The following is a 17,276-nucleotide window of genomic DNA, read 5'->3' as shown; positions in this document are numbered from 1 at the left end:
AACAGTTTTTGTGATTCGGAACTATATAAATAAAACTGGATTGAATTTAATTACTTCCCATTACTGATATTCAGAATTTTTAAATCAAAGTTTGTGTTTTAAAGCCAGTGTTTTATTTAAATGTTGTAAACATTTCACTGTTATCTGTATGTTTTCTGTGTGTGTGTGCGTTTGTATTCTGGTTACAGTTAGCAGTTACTAATTTATTGACAGAATTCTTTAATTAAAGGGGAACATAGGAATGCATACAATTCAAATGGTGTAGCACAAGACTAGTGACAATAAAACTGGGTGAACACACCCATTTTAGTTATTGTTGACAAGGGTTAAAGTACAATGCAATGTAATTAAGGTTATTATGCGCTCCACACCACACCCTAAAGCTAACCAAATCTTTCACACATCTAAAAGGTATGTAGCTATTTACAAAGGTTATTATTATTTGTATAATTATTGTGGTAATGAGAAAATATCATTACCAAAAATGTCTGTGTATATAGTTTCACATGAAACTATGAAACTGGAAAAATTAGCTGCAGTTTGAACTTTGGAGAAAGTACAACTTAGAACCAGAGATGCAAGGCACAGTTTTAACAAACAGAATTCTTTCAACAAATGATTGCTTTCTTGTATTTACTGGAAATTAACTGAGGTGGTAAATATTGTTGAAGGATGAGATGACAAAAATCAATAGTTTTGTCTCATGCCTACTGTTATGTTATGTCCATTATTGCAAATTCTTTCTTTCTTTATTTATTTTTAGCTTCCACATGATTTGGTCTTGACACACAAATTCATGACACTGAGTCAGTGTTAACTGATAATGGATTTACATTTACATGTATTTTGTCTTTTTTTTTTTTTTTTTTTACCATGGAAACACAAGTCACAGTTGTTTATTGATGATATATAAATATTTTTAAACCTTTTTTTTAATTTAACTAGTGTTATATTAAAGTGTAAGGAAACTGAGTTATACATGATGAATTGAGGCTAAACGTGTTCCTTTAATTATAACTGAATTCAGTTTTATCTAGAAGATAATCTGTCCTCTGTATCAATATAATACCTTTTTTGCCAAAAAGAAGAAGGTGGGCTGTGCAATAAACACCTTCATCTTCCATTAAAATGTTGCAAGAAACAGAAAACACACCAATCGGAAGAAGTAATGAAAGATGAACAGAAAAATGGGGGGGGGCATGAGATTGACAGACGGAAGACAGAGTGGTGCTGCGGCTGCAGTGATGCAGACACTGTACCAGTCCATCGCATGTCCCACTGGTAGGAGCACATCCAGGACGTGCTGGAGATTATATCTTTCAGCTGGCTCTGGAACGCCTTGGCTGGAGGAGTGAGCTGGGGAGGAGGTGGTCTGGGGTTCCCTGCTTAGCCTGCTGCCCCTGTCACCCAAAAATGGATGGATGGCTGTATTGTGTGTTTGTAAGTTTGGTTTTGCCACTGCTATTGCCACATATAATATCCAGACAACATAAATAACAGCAGGCTTGTGAAACGCAAAATAAATGCAACTGGTCATATTTCAGTTAAATTACGATTCAGAACTGAAGAGGATGTAATTACCATTATGCAGCACAAGGTCGAGCCACCCTTTGATGAAAGCAAATTTCTGCTGCTTGTATCTGAAGCTGACTTTATCTCACAACCACACACAGTATCAGACTCCTTCCCCAGTAAAGACACAATTTTCCATGTCCCAGTAGCCAGCCGTGGCAGCTAGGGATCAGACTATTAGGGCCTCAGGCTCTTACTTACATGTGACACACAACCAACCACTATGATGCATTCTGTGTGAGGTGGGCCCACAAGAGGCTGAGCCCATGTCACCTCGTCAGGCTTAACCTGGCTGGGCTCCATGGACAAAAGCTTGGCCACCAGGTGCTCTCTTTTGAGCTATCTCCCTAGGCTTGGCCTCAGGAACCCTGTCCCAGACAGGTTGAACTAATTTGTAGATTTTGTTTTTATTCTTTTTGCTCATTTTCGTTCCTTGCCGGGCCCCACAACTGGGATTAATTTGCCTTGAGACACCATACCATAGGCAAAAGCCATGACAACATAACCCCTGTTGTTGTGGATATCACAGAGACATTTAAATCCCTCCACCATGACATGGTGGCAATTATTTGCATACCTACCTACAAAGAAAAAATGTTGGTACTTGTACTAGAGCGAATTACCTTTAAACTACTGGTAAAATCATCCCTTAAAACACAAATGATGGTAGGTAGGTATTGTCGTAGGTATTGTCTTTTTAGCGTTTCCTTACTCTGTATTGACATCACCAATGTCACTGAGGCTTTGTAAATGTAAAGGTCCACAGGTTTCCAGTCCATTTGTACATGTTGCATTTTCATATTCAGTTTCTTTATAACAAGTACATATAACTTACATTTCAGAATCAGTGGAATCTGATCCAGCAAAGACAGAATGCCACAAGATGAAGACACAAAGGCACTTCCATGTGAGTAAAACCAGTGTTATACACAGAAAACTTTCCAATACAGTTTGTTAATATTTAACAAATTGCATATTTTTATGTCAAATTATTTTAAAATTAATGTTAACTTTTTCTTTTAATACGCTTCTTCTTGGAGATAAGTCAAAAATAAGGTAGCATTAGTAAATTAACTGATTTTTTTCTTAAAATTTTTCTAATAACTTTCTTTGTTATAGGGTAACAGTGTCTGAGCCTCATCTGGAAATATATTAGCGCTTGTATCACACAAGGGGAATATTTTTCACCAATTATTTTTATTCCAAGTGCCCCAGCTGTTGAAAGCTTATAATACTGGGTGCATGACTGACCCAGGTCAGCTATATCTATGTGTGTCTGTGTGTGTATGTTATGGAACATGATATAAAATATTATACTGTGGTGGACCACTAGAGGGCTCCACTAACACCCAGTGTTAAGGAAGTGTGTTCCTGTGTTTTGGGGCGCAATATGTGCAGTTGATGTTGGAGAGGAATAAAGAAGGAGTGAGAACTGAGAGCTCTGTGTTGTCGATGCTTATACCTCCACAATACCACAAAGATTGCTACCATAGTTTGTGGCACCAAAAAAAACGTGTCTCTAAGTTACTAATTTTAAAATGTCCAACAATAATCTTGACATATGTTATGCAGTCATTGTGTGGTGCATGTTATTACACAGCAGAGAAGAACGGAATGAAGATAAATCTGTTTCTGATACACATTGGAGGCAACTAGATATTGAGTACTTGTGGATAAAATCTAGACAAACAGATACAGAGATTCTTAGAATGTCTTAAGATAATGCTGTGAAAATGCTACGTTGATAAGTCTTTCATATGCATTCATTTCCCACTTTAATGACTCCGAAAGTGAAGGTATCTTACATTTAATAAAGAAGGTTTATTACACTCAACAAAAATATAAACGCAACACCTTTGTTACTGCTCCCATTCCCCATGGGATGGACGTAGAGACCTAAAATTCATTCCAGATACACAATATAACCATCCCTCCCAAACAGTGGTCACAAATCAGTCCAAATGTGTGGTAGTGGGCACATCTGCTATATTGAGATAATCCATCCCACCTCACAGGTGTGCCACATCAGGATGCTGATCTGACATCATGAGTAGTGCACAGGTGTACCTCAGACTGCCCACAACAAAAGGCCACCCTGGAATGTGCAGTTTTTTGCGCTATTGGGGGTCTGGGGACCCAGAACCGGTCAGTATCTGGTGTGACCACCATTTGCCTCATGCAGTGCAACACATCGTCGCATGGAGTCTATCAGATTGTCAATTGTGGCCTGTGGAATGTTGGTCCACTCCACTTCAATGGCTGTGCGAGGTTGTTGGATATTCGTGGGAACTGGTACACGCTGTCGTATACGCCGGTCAAGCACATCCCGAACATGCTCAATGGGTGACATGTCCGGTGAGTATGCTGGCCATGCAAGAACTGGGACATTCTCAGCTGCCATCTGCCCTGAACAATGTGAACCATGATTCATCCGTGAAGCGCACACCTCTCCAACGTGCCAGACGCCATCGAATGTGAGCATTTGCCCACACAAGTCTGTTACGGCGACGAGCTGGAGTCAGGTCAAGACCCCGATGAGGACGACGGGCATGCAGTTGAGCGTCCCTGAGACGGTTTCTGACAGTTTGTGCAGAAATTGTTTGGTTGTGCAAACCAATTGTTCCAGCAGCTGTCTGGGTGGCTGGTCTCAGACGATCTTGGAGGTGAACCTGCTGGATGTGGAGGTCCTGGGCTGGTGTGGTTACACGAGGTCTGCGGTTGTGAGGCCGGTTGGATGTGCTGCCATATTCTCTGAAACGCCTGTGGAGACGGCTTATGGTTGAGAAATGAACATTCAATGCACGGGCGACAGATCTGGTTGACATTCCTGCTGTCAGCATGCCAATTGCACGCTCCCTCATTGCTTGTGGCATCTATGGCATTTTGCTGTGAGACAAAACTGCACATTCCAGGGTGGCCTTTTGTTGTGGGCAGTCTGAGGTACACCTGTGCACTACTCATGATGTCAGATCAGCATCCTGATGTGGCACACCTGTGAGGTGGGATGGATTATCTCAATATGGCAGATGTGCCCACTACCACACATTTGGACTGATTTGTGACCACTGTTTGGGAGGGATGGTTATATTGTGTATCTGGAATGAATTTTAGGTCTCTACGTCCATCCCATGGGGAATGGGAGCAGTAACAAAGGTGTTGCGTTTATATTTTTGTTGAGTGTACTACATGTTTCGAATTGCAGTTGTAGACAGATGTAGTTGTCTGTATAGTAAATTTGTTTCTAGCTTTTCCTGTTTTACCTTGGTGTGATATTTAATTGCTATAATGCCTTTCATGAGTTTTCTTTCCCTGGGTTTGTAAAAACAAAAAGTATTACATATTGAATCATACTTTCATTAATTACTTTCTTCAAAATAATCTTGGTGTCTGTGTTACACTTGATAGCAAGTTTTTGTTTTAAAAACATGTTTCTGTTTTGGATCGATAATAGGCTTGGAAAAGAAAAATGCAGCGATTCGTACCCTGAAGGAACAAAAGGAGGAGCTTGAGGAACACAGAGATCAACTTACACAGCAGCTCAAAAGGATAGAGGCAGAGAAAAATGAGAACAAGAAGAAGCTTCAACAAGTAGATGACACATCAGAAAAAATAGACCTATTAAATGTCAAATCAAAACTAGATGACCAGCAGAGAGAATATGAAAATTTTGTGCTCCATGTGGACCAGCTACTACTGACAACACATACTCTACTTGCAATAGTCTAAGTAGTTGATAATGTACTACAAAGCTCAAATTGACTTTGTGTTTGAAAGATGTTTTTAATCACGAAATTCTCCTTTCTCAGTTAATGAAGCTCAAATGAAGCTTTTCTTTTTAACAAAATGAAATAATACAATTAATAGTTAACTGCAACATAAGGCAGGTCTTACAATCGTCTACGATTTCTGTGCATGAAAAAGAGTAAATTTATGTTGAGATTGTGTCTAAGAGTCACACAGTTGTACTTTACGTCTGGCTATTGTAAACAACTCAATAAAAAGTCCAAGCTGTCAATGCTGTACCAGCCTAGTACTGTACATAGTGCACAGGTGCTGATTACTTGTCTTAACTCAGTCAGTTGCATTTGTACAAACTTGAAATGCTGGTTGGGTGTATGACTAAGACTTATTTGTTAAGTTGTATTGATAGTCCTTCATAGTTTCTGTCATCATCCTGGGTCAGTGACCCAGCGTTTTGAGTTTATTGTTATTATTTTCTAGCTTATTCTGATTTTGCGTTTGTTCTTTGGGTTTGGTTCTCGTCTTTTATTGTCCCTACCTATGTCTTCCCCCTGTGCTCTGTTCGTGTCCCCGAGTTTTGTGTTGTAAAACAGTCTGTGAGTTTCCTGTTTTATTTAGAAGGTTTGTGTCTTGTTGTGTCTAATTAGGTTCAGCTGTGTTCCCCTCTGGTGTGTCATTCCCTCGTTACCTTGTGTGTATTTATAGGTCGTGTCCAAATTCATGGGCTGCATCCTCCTGAGGCCGCATTTGTAGACCGATTACGTCACAGCGACGCGCCGAAGGCTGTCCAAATTCGTAGACTCCTCCGAATGCAGCCGACAAATGCGTCCTCCTTTTCCCCGAATTTGAAGGATGGGTCGGGTGTGTCCTTCGTGGCGCACCATATCCCAGAATTCATAGCACGGCCCAGCCAAACTCCAGTTTCCAACAATGGCGGCCGCTACTAAGTTTTCAAATTACCCATACTAATTTTTCTGGGTCACAAAATAAACTTTTAACATATTTTCAGGCGAGAAAGTAGCTGTGTAAACATCAAATATCTGCTCTGTTTATTAAGATATCGCATATTTGCAAAAGTGCTTCGACGTTTTCGGAGACGTCTGCTACCCACCAGCTCGATAGCTAGCCGGGAGCTTGAGGGTCACTGATGCGGCTGAGAACGGCACAACTCCCGGCACATCATTTTCAGATCACCGCGGACTTTCGCTGCTCGGGTTAAACGTAATATATAAGTCACTAAGACAACCTAAAAATGTTATTGTTGGGCTTTTTTCAGTGTTTTGTTTGTTCGTGAGTAAATCGGTTTGGCTGAGATTAAAGTTATTAGATTAGATTAGATAAAATAAAACTTTATTAATCCCCCTGGTGGGTTCCTCCTTGGTTTTTACACAGCTGACTAAACGTCAAATAGAAAACTGATTAAACAGAAGTATGAGACGGTCGAGAATTTATGCCAGTGTCCTGTTATATTTTAGATAGCAAGGAGCAGACGGCCAAGTTTATTAAACTCCACCGAGACAGCGGTGACGCTAATCAGAAGGCTAGACTGTCCAATTTCCCCAGCCGTTTACTTCCGGCCTACCCGACCTTCTGAGGACCCGGCCCACGTAGACCGCGAAGGCCGGAGGATGCAGCCCATGAATTTGGACACGACCACAGTGTGTGCCTGCCTGTGTTCCTCGTCGGTTCGTCTGTGTCACTCAGTGTTTTTCCATGTCTCTCTGCCCTTCTTTCTCCGTGCCATTTCTGTGTGTCTTCCGGTGTCCTTATGTTTTCAGGTTTGTTTATTAGTTACTCCCAGTTTAGGTTTTTGTTCAGTTCTGCCCTCACTTTTGTTTTTGAGCACTGGAAATAAACCTCACTTGCATCTCCACCGCTGTCTGCAACTTGGGTCCTCATTCACTCCACCACACGACTGCTGCCCCAGCCGTGACAGTTTCGTATCTAAATCATTGTAATCAGACATTATAATGATTCAGTAAGGAGTGTCAAGAAATAAAATAAAAATGGTTGTGAATTCTACTCATGACTTGTTTTGGCTGTTATTATCAGTATATATTGCAACTGGACTTTGTTTTTGTGCTTGTTTTTCTAACTCACAAACAGACAACACTGTTTGTTTTAGATCAAAATACTATTTGCTCTACAACGGCCTGATTTCCACGTACGAGGACGTTATACTGCCACTGTTCTATCGAAATTTAAAACAAATTTCCTCATATGTGAATCTCATTTTTCTCAGGAACAAAAATCAGGTTAAAAAAAATCATGTAATTCTTTGTTTTTACATTCATCAGGTCCCAATCAGCCCAAATAGCAAAGAGAAATTAAAAATGCATGCCATGAAAGAGTTCGGGTCATTTAACATGCAGTTAAAGCAGTGGGGTTAAGTTAATGGGTGATTCAAAGGCACCCACTGGTCTGAATGTTTGTGCAAACATAGAACATAGAAAAATAGATACTTGCAACACAGACTGATTAGTTAATAAAATACTACAAAGATATATATGCCTTTTTTATTCACTTTTCCCCAGCTACCCCAAAAGTAACATCATCTTTAGCTTAATCAAGAGGGTTTATTCGTACATGTCTTTGATTGCAGTTGTTGTTACGCCCCAGTCTAGGGGTACAGGAACGCAACATAAGTTTGAAAAGATTGCCCCGCCCTGGTCCCCAAAACCATACACAGAGGGAAAACCGATTTCGTAGTGAATGGTGGTTTATTTTTCTACAGGGTGGGCCATTTATATGGATACACCGTAATAACATGGGAATGGTTGGTGATATTAAAGTCCTGTTGGTGGCACATTAGTATATGTGAGGGGGCAAACTCCTCAACATGGGTGGTGACCATGGTGGCCATTTAGAAGTCGGCCATCTTGGATACAACTTTTGTTTTTTCAATAGGAAGAGGGCCATGTGACACATCAAATTTATTGGTAATGTCACAAGAAAAACAATGGTGTGCTTGGTTTCAACGTAACGTAAATATATTCTGTGTGGTCAAATGTTTGTGCTTGTGGGAGGTATTCACTCTCTTTTTTGTGATCAGTGTTGGGGTCATTAAAAAGTAATTATTACACATATTACACAGAACACTATTCTTAAATGTATTGCAGTATGTTATTTAATTACACCCAGGAGAAAGACATTCGTTAGACTAGTCACTACAAATCCTTATGTTATTGCCACATTTTGGCAGGTACATCACTTAATGATTGCTTCTTGTGAGATTTGTTTAAATCCCTTTTTTTTTCAGTTCACTGGGCCCTGTACCATTATTATGTGAGTCCTAGTCCTACTCTGTCCTTTATTTTAATAAGTTACATAAATTTCATCTGCACTTTAAAAGACAAGGAAATCCACTGTTGCCCTTGAGATTTTGTTTGTTATATGTGTCTGTAGAAGCAGAGTTATATTAACTGATTTTATGACAGGTTATTACATGCCATTACCGCAATCCAAATGTTCAGAGTCACAGTTGATGTTCACTGCAAATCACGTCACATGTTTTTTTTGTTTTCAATTTTATTCTGTATGTATCTCACTGTTACCTGTTTTCTGTAACATTGCTTGTTTCGGTTGGGTATACTTGACACTTAATGTTTTTGTAAAGGAACAGTTTAACTTTCTGAAAAGGAATCGTGTGTGTGTTTGTGTGTGTAGTAAAAGTAGTACAAGACAAAGATCAAGAAAACTGTAAACACACACCCAGCTTTGATTGCCGTTTACCAGGGTTAAAGTGCAACGATTTTCTTTGAGGACATTTATAGTGTTGAACATTGAAAAAGGAGACTGAAGCTTTGACACATTTAACAGGTATGTGGAAATTTACTGAAATTATTTTTAAACTTCTTAGTGGTAAAATCCCTGAAATTAAAAGCAGAATTGTTTGTGAATATAAGCAAAATAAGACTGGATGATTTAAAACCTGGCTGCAGTTTGTAGTTTAGAGAGGGTAAAACTTGAACCAGTTTTAACAACTCTACCACTGTTTGTGTGACAGATATTCCCATGATTGCATGTACTGTAAAACTTTCTTAGTGAATGCTACTGATGTATTTTTTTGTCTTTTGATCAAATAAATCACAGTTTTATCTGACTGTTAGATTGCTGTTCAAATTCAGTTTTTAAAACTATGCAATTCATTAATAAAATTGATGTAAAAACATTGCAAAATTTGTGACATCATGTAGAATTTATAATAAAGTTTAACTCAAAAATATGCAGAAGTATTTTCCTCTGGATGGAATGACCTGACAATATAGAAATATGCCTGTTTTGCTGATTTAGGTTCATGCAATCACAGAGGTTGACTCTGTTTTGCAGTGCAGATTATCACTTGTGTTATATTGGGGTAACTGTGAGAGCATGCGCTGTCCTCAGGAGAAATTCTTGATTTTAACAGAAGTTGCTCCTGGCTGTCAGCTGGCTAAGAGCAACTAAGTGGCTAAATGTGTAGGTAGTTTTTTCTCTCTTTATTAGCATGGAAAAGTAAGTCAGGGTGTGACATTTAACCAGAACCAGACATTTTAAAAGCTTTTTTAATTAAAATATTGTGGTATTAATAAAACTGATATGGATCATATACTTCAGCTGTTTTGCTGTAACTGTATCACTATTCTGTTTTAAATAAATGTTTATCAATAATGAGCTTCATCATCTGATAAAATATACGAAAAAATGACAGAAAATACAGCAGACTGAAGAGGTCATGAAATAAGACAGAAGAAAATGAGCCTATGATAGCTTATTTTTTTCCTGAATGTTTTACCTTTCCCATAATTATTTTCCCAAAATTTATTTATATATTGCACAGGTTTTGTTTGGACAGTTGCTGCTTTTCCACACATTTTCAGTCCAGTTTAGTGAACCTGTGCATTTGAAGAGGAATATTTTTGTTTGTTTGTTTGTTTGGTAAGCTCCTTAACACTGATGAGGTGAAGCATAAGAAAGGGCACCTCACTCAAGGGATGAACCAGTGTTGCATTTGGACATAACAGACAACTTATCAAGAACCTATTTAAATTTTAATGGGTAAACCTGTTGAAAAAAATAAACATAATTTTTTGTTTAGTTGAGTCTTTAAAAACATGCCAAAGATGAGAGCTCAAAACTTACTTGCCAAAAACATGTATACAGTGATATTTCGGTCTAGGTGCTATGTGTCCTTTAAAATGTTAAGGAAGCTGGACAAGGCTATAATGAACCATATCGAAAAGTCATGTTCTCAAGAAATAGTCTCTTATGTTTAGTCTCTTATGTTCATTCAATGTGAAGTTGACTTCGAGAAAATTAGATTGCTCATCAGTTGTTCATATATTAAAAACAAATTACTTTATATAATATATTTGGATTTTCACAATTTCTGTTTGTAGCCCCTTGGTGCGTTCACATATTCTGTCTACTGCTGTTGGAAGTGAGATGAACAAAATGATATCAGGTAAATTAGTGGATGAGTAGTATACGGCCTCCATGTTTTGTTTTGTTTTCGTATTACTTTCTGTTTGGCTCTTTTTAATTTCTAGATTATTGACTCTGCTGTAACATGAGCTAGACCTAACTAGAGCAATACATTGTGTTTCTTATTTTGTTGTAGCCAACTCTAAAGTCAGTTTTAAATTGTAGGCAATCACAGGCAATCTGTTTCAGTGAGCACTGTTTTTACATATTCTTTGTTTCAGCATTACTAATACCAAACCAACAATTTTTAACTTTACTATAATGCTTTTTGAAATTTTGGCCTTTAATGGCTTCATTGGACAGGGCAGAGAAGAAAGGCAGGGAAGCAGAGGGAAAGAGAGGGCAAGACATGAACTTTTTTAGATATGTTAGCAGTTTTGTGTGTGTTTGTTTATTTGTCTTTGTTAACATTCTTCCAGGATTCATTTATCCAGAACTGCTTTTTATTTAATCTTAGGTACTGTGGCAATTGGTGTGGGTCTTATTGGATATGCTTTCTGTACTTGGTACAACAGGAGAAACATAGGTAAGACACATTTGTTTAATAGCTGTTTTTGAAATTTTCAAAGCAATTTCAAATTAATTATTATGATCCCTAAATTGATAGGGTATCATTCAAAGTAAATGAACATGAACTGCATGTTTTTGGGATGTGGGAGGAAGCTGAAGTTCTCTAAGAGAATACACAGGAACACTGGGAGAACATGTTCCACACAGAAGGGAAGTAAAGATTGCTGCAGCTACTATTTTGCAGGCAGCTACATGCATTTATATTCTGGCTTAATGAATCCAAAGGTGAAATGATCTTGGTTTTCTTTCCAATAGCTGTTGTCAGTGGTGTAGTTGTCTGTGTGTAGTATAAAATTCCCCTCTTGCCCCTGTGGGGCAGTCTATTCTTCAAGTTTGGGTCCTCTACCAGAGGCCTGGGAGCTTGAAGCCTGTGATCTGCTAGAGCCACTTGCCTAACTTGGGGGTAAACTCTTAACTGTATGTATGCCCTGCCAGCTAGCACCTGCCAGCTAGCATGCTGTTATGTGCTGGACTGTGTCAGGGGCATCTTTACATAGCCTGCACCTGGGGTCATATATACAGTAGACCTGTTATACAGTAGATCTATCAAATAAAAGACCAGATATATTGTATGCCTCAGGTTTTCCTATTTTGTGGAGACATCACTTTCAGATATTGTTTAACTGCTCTAGAAATTTTTTTTTAGGTTTGCCACATCCTTTCTCGTCCACCTGTCCAGTTTCTGAAATTTTTCTAACAGCATACTGCACACTGTGTTGAGTTATGCAACGTTTTTGGGAAATAGCTCTATAAGAACCACCTTTTTGGTACAAAAATAAAATGTTATCCTGTCAAACTCTATACTTTTAATAGCTCCAATTAAACAAATGTAAAAAGAAAAAGATGTAATTCTGGATGACGGTAACAAAGAGCCAAAGATAATACTTAAAGTTGGTTTGTTGCTAAGTAGTCTGTTTTGTGTACATACAACACAGTGCTGGTTAAGTAGTTAAACACACAAACACACATCTGGTAAAACTCCTCTGAAAGATGAAAATGAGTTTAAAAACTATAGTCAGTGTCCATTAGTGATGTGCGATACCACTGATTTCCTTTCCGGTCCGATACCAAGTAATATTCAGGGTGGTATCGACGATACTGATCCGATACCGATACTTTGTACAAAAAAGGATTTTATTTATTGTATCTCAAATTATAGCGTCATAATGATTACAGGACATCAGATTTCTTGTTCTTATCACTTAATAATGCAGAGATCATCATATAGAAATAAAAAAACTGAAGTTGTGCACTATTTGAACACCTTGCCTGCCTGCAGCACTAAAGGACTCCGTGAGAGACGTCACCTGTCCCTCTCCTCCTCTTCAGTTCGCCTCAACATACGCTCGTCATATTCTGTGATATGATTTACTCTGAGGTGTTTGACAAGGTTAGTGATGTTGCCACAACCATACATGCCAACCCTCCCGATTTTTCCGGGAGAATCCCACCTTTCTCCAGATTATCCACCCGGACAACAAAGTTGAAAAACCATATGCAGAATTCATAGCGCGGCCCAGCCAATTCCAGTTTCCAACAATGACGGCAGCGACTTAGTTTTAATATCACTCTTATTTCTCTTTCTGGGTCGCAAAAAAACTTTTAACATATTTTCAGGTGAGAATGTTGTTGTGTAAACTTCAAATATCTGAGCCGACCGACACATCGTCTTCAAACCCCCGCGGTCTTTCACCACTCGGGTTAAACATGATATATAAGTCACTTTGATAACTTAAAAATGTTATTGTTTGGCTTTTTCAGTGTTTTATTTATTCGTGAGTAAATCGGTTTGGCTGAGATTAAAGTTATTAGATTAAATTAAATTAAACTTTATTATTCCATCGGGAGGGTTCCTCTGGGGTTTTCACACAGCTGAATAAACATCAAACAGAAAACTAATTAAACAGAAGAGTTTACATCAGTGTCCTGTTATATTTTAGATAGCAAGGAGCAGACGGCAGAGTTTCACTCCACCGAGGGAGCTCGTGACGTACTACCCGGCTTTCTTTAGACCGCGAAGGCCGGGTCCTCAGGTGGAAGCAGCCTCTGAATTTGGACACCCCCACTGTTTCCGGGCCGGCCAATAATAACGGTGACATTTAACGTATTTTATCCGATAAATAAACGCTGTAAAATATATTTATCCCCCCAAACAGCCCTTTTGAATGTCTCCCTAATTCTGAGGTCTCAAGGTTGGCAAGTATGGCCACAACACCTCACTTTTTTGCCACATGTATCCAAACCACGTCTCAGCTGTTTGTGGAGGTAAAACACATCTGCACAATTACGCTCAGCCATTGTTGTGAGGGCGCACGCCAAGGGTAGGGATGGGTATTGATAAGATTTTCACGATTCCGATTCCATTTTCGATTCTGTTTAACGATTCGATTCTTTATCGATTCTCTTATCGATTCTTTTTAAAAAAGGAGAACACTAAGGTCGATTAGCTTAGAACTTTGTTTTATATCTTCTCTTTGAACAAGATAGAAATTTAGGAGTAACATGGCCTTACAAACCCAGCAGTGAGATTTTAAGAGATCCAGCCTACGGCTCTTCAATGTGGTGTCACAGGGACCCCGGGGGAAAAAAAACTGTAAATGTAAAATAATAAAATAAATATTCTTCTGTAGCAATAACAAAGTATAACATAAATTATTCTGTAGCAATTACACAAGAATATCCAGTAATGTCCCTGCCTACAATTAAACACATTCACTTACCGAAAATCGGGGGCATCTGCTGTGGCAAATGGGTGCAAGCCTTTGATCACAAACTTAGTCACTGCTCGGTAACATTAGTCTATCCTGGCTTGAAAGGAGACGCTACCGGTAGACTGCAGCGAGAACTGCCAGCGAGCGCCAGCCAGACTCTGTCTCTCTCATCATGGTCACCTAAACGCACAGTAATGGCAGATAAGGCAGATCGCGCTAACATAATATGCACTGTTAGTTGATTATTTACCTGCCGCATTAACGGGAGAGGACGTGCAAACGTTACCACTGCTGCTGGGTTGAGATTCACGAGTCCGGAGCGGAATTAAAAACACGACATTCATTTAAGGTCATCGCGTGTTTTGTGAGCAAATGCTTTTGCATATTCGTAGTGTTTCCTCCCTTAAACGAAGTATCTACTTTGCAAGTATTGCAAGTTGCCCTGTTGTCATCCGTTCTTGTAAAGTATAACCAAACTTTCTAGCGTCTGAGCCGCCATGTTTCCTGCCAGGTAAATGACGCTCCGCAACGTGGTGACGTCATTCGGGGCGACTGGAATCGATAAGGGAATCGTTTGCAAAAATGGCAAACAATTCCAAGGAATTGAAACAGTGGGAACCGGTTCTCAACAAGAACCGGTTTTCGATACCCATCCCTAGCCAAGGGGCTGCGAGACATTTATACAGCCGTATTTCGCACATGACTATGAAAGGCGGAAGAGGAAGTAGTTCCTTTGAATGTAGACAATCCGAATGTTATAGTTTCTTTCCACTGTGTTCCTGTTAATGATAAACTACAAATTTACTCTAAATGACTAAAATATCGATATTTTAATGTGAGAATCGATTCTAGAACATAAATGATTGGTATCGGAGGAATCGATATTTCAGGATCGATCCGCATATCACTAGTGTCCATAGAAATGCTTCGAAAGACCTTTAAAAAGTCTGGAGAAGTATTGATCAAAACTACTTTGAAAAGTTGCACAAAAGTCTGGCTCATTTCAAGTAAACCAAAAAAAATGAGGGGTTGCTCAAGACTTTACCAGTACTGATGCATCACACATTCATTTCAGAATCAGAGGAATCAACAGAGAATTGTTTACCGTTTTCTGCGGATGCAGGACAAAATGAAGACACAAGAGTGTCTCCACGTGAGTTCAAGCACTTTTATATATGGAAAGATTTGCAGTATGATTAAACAGCCTGATCATATTTCTATTTATTCTCTTTGTTGGGGTAATAGTCTCTCACCCCCATTTAGAACGCATATTGATAATTGTGTTAGACAAGGACATGCCTGCTGCAGAGCAGTGGCTGAGTTCACCCACTAACACCTTTCCATCTGCTGTCTCTACACAGGTTGCGGTGGCCCAGCAGCAAGTGTTTCTGAGGTGCAGGCAGTCAGGACATGTTCACCAGGAATGCCCGACAATGGATGTGAGGACAGTTTTATTTTTCAATCCATAATTTGGGTGCCTCACCAGCCAAAAGCTTCTAATATTGGTCGCATGACTGATTTAGTTCTGCTCTATAGATTTATTATGCATTATAGAATATGATATCAAATATAATATCACTAAGACTGATGTCATAACCTGCATTTAAAAGGTCATGTCTCTAAAACATTATGACTTTAAATCTAATACCAATCTTGATGTATGTGATGAGGTAAAATATCTCCAGGTTCAAAACAGAGAGCAGGGGCCTGTTCTTCGTACCTCGCTAAGTAAGTTAGCTGGATTAGATTGTTGACGATTTCGCGTGATCCTGGATCGTTCGGTTCCCCGAAGCTCATCCGGGACTTGCTGTCAGAGCAACAGAGCCGTAAGCGTAAACCTGCTCCCGAGCAGGTTTACTTTATGTAAACAGGATTAGATCGCGGCCACTCAGGTATGTCCGCTTCATTTATACGAAAGCAACAGCGATATTTTACCACTGTTTCACCATAAATAAATGACATCAATGTAACTAAAGATAATGCAGCACTTGATCCTTTTATTGATGTCACACAGATACATACAGGTCATTTCCTAAAAAAGGGAAATGTACTATTAACATTCTATTACATGTATGTGATTATTACAGATGTAATTCATATTTCAGAGTAGTAATTGTAAATTACTTCGTGTAATCAAGATGAGAGACCACGGCTATAAAAGCGAAGGTGGATTTGGGAAGCCTGTCGCAGCCATGTCCTGTCCGTATACGCGACCGACCCATTGCGGAAGGTGCAAGATTGATAAGGAGAGTCCTCAGAATTCAGCGTATATTGCGGGATAGACAGGATCCTTTAGCTCAGCGCGACAGTGTGCTCATTGAGAGATATCAATATTCCCGTGAGGGTATTATTTACTTAACCAACTTGTTGACGAGGGGGTGCAGGACCACCACCTGTCTTTTCTTCCTCTGCCCTTTTCTTGGTTGCTGTTACGAACGAACTAACAGAGTATTACAGGCCAGTATTACCTTGCCAGGAGACGAAAAGCAATATAAGAGATAAATATTACCATTCTGTAGAATACTCCTGTATTCCACTTTTACTTGTTCCCATGTTCTTGTGGGTCCTGTTGTGGCTCTAATGTGAAAGGGGATATAATATAACATATTATAATATAATATAATGCCATATGATATTGGACAATATAGTGTCATATGATAGATCTACCCTACCGCCTACTGGTGTTGGCCAGAGGGGCCGATGGCGCGATATGGCAGCCTGGCTACAACCGTAGCTGCCTCCACCAGTGTGTGGATGTGGGAGTGAATGAATAGTGGTATCGTACAGCGCTTTGGGTGCCTTGGAAAGCGCTATATAAACCCAATCCATTATTATTATTATTATTATTAAATTACCTACGAGTTTGATTTGTCAGCAACTTTCTGCCAGCCCTCTCTCCTTGCTTTTGCAGCCTTTGCAGTGTTCCCTTGCGTTTTAATTAAACTCTGAAACTCCTGAAATCCCTCACTCATGAGTTCTTGCTCTGCTGCCGGATAATACCGAGCACGCCCCTTCGGCATTTTCGCCGACCAATCAGCGGGTTGCCGATCAATGTTTCTACTATCGATGCGTAGCCCCTTTTACGACACCCAGTGATGTCACATTACTGCGTCCAGCTGTACTAATCGTCAACAGCAGGTGTGTTCGGGGAACCGGATTAGCGAGCTCACGGTTAGCGCGATGATTTGATCTTGGATGTGTCATTTGATCTTGGATGTA

The 17,276-nt window shown here is 39.4% G+C and overlaps 1 long non-coding RNA gene across 1 annotated transcript; it reads left to right on the top strand.

Moving 5' to 3' along the window:
- The first annotated feature begins 325 nt into the window (after positions 1–325).
- On the top strand, positions 326–5,109 carry LOC143417005 (uncharacterized). The gene is made up of 3 exons (XR_013097240.1): positions 326–411; positions 2,415–2,479; positions 5,024–5,109. It is a non-coding gene; the product is annotated as an uncharacterized LOC143417005 (long non-coding RNA).
- The last annotated feature ends 12,167 nt before the right edge of the window (positions 5,110–17,276 follow it).

Source organism: Maylandia zebra, linkage group LG3, assembly GCF_041146795.1.
Source record: "Maylandia zebra isolate NMK-2024a linkage group LG3, Mzebra_GT3a, whole genome shotgun sequence".
In the NCBI taxonomy this organism is placed as follows: Eukaryota; Metazoa; Chordata; class Actinopteri; order Cichliformes; family Cichlidae; genus Maylandia; species Maylandia zebra.
The sequence above is the reverse complement of the archived record's forward strand: the minus strand, read 5'-3'. Positions and strand labels throughout refer to the sequence as shown.